Source organism: Teleopsis dalmanni, chromosome 2 (genome assembly GCF_002237135.1).
Source record: "Teleopsis dalmanni isolate 2A chromosome 2, ASM223713v2, whole genome shotgun sequence".
Lineage (NCBI taxonomy): Eukaryota > Metazoa > Arthropoda > Insecta > Diptera > Diopsidae > Teleopsis > Teleopsis dalmanni.
In genome coordinates, this window is record NC_051847.1 from 101881838 (window position 1) to 101882617 (window position 780).

A 780-nucleotide genomic window follows, 5' to 3' on the forward strand; every position below is an offset into this window, starting at 1 on the left:
AAGCTAACTAGCCCTAGTTATCTTTGTCTTATATTTATTTATTAATGACTCAGTAAGGAGGAGATATGTCGCAATACGCCGGTAACCGTTTACAAACTTTGGCTGGAGATGTACATGATTCGAATGCTCAAGCACATAATTACAGTAAATGCTATACATCAGATTCTGGAATTCATCCAATTGTAAGATCAAAGAGCGCTTGGGTTTCTATTTTAATTAAGATCATTTGCGATTCGATTTTAATAGATGGTGTGAAGATGTTGATATCAAAGACAAATCTTTGAAAGTTTTTAATATCATAGTCCGTGACCAAGTCAGATTTTTTGGCAAAGCAAATCAGTGGGATGAAAAATACAACTATCAATGTTATGGTTAGCTTATTTTAAAGACATCCATTCTAAACTCTTTATCGAACGGGCACTGACATTGTTGTTTAGTTGCGTAAGACCATGAATTATAACCTGTTTTTGCAGCAAAGAAAAATAAAAGTACAACAATTTAAATTGAAAAGAGTGCTTTTAATATTCTGACTGAAGGTATTAACATATAACATATAAATTCTGCTTTCTTCCGCAGAAATTCTATTATTTGGAGCATTTCCGCTCCGTCTACTTCTTATGCGGCTGCAACCTTTTCTTTTTAGTTGCTGGTGTTCCGTTTTTCATTTTTTTCTGAAAATAATTAGAAAATTTTAAATAACCAAAATATGTATAATATTTTAACAAACTTACCTTTCGCCACCAAACTCAAATTTAAAAACGAGAATCAACAAATGTCAAA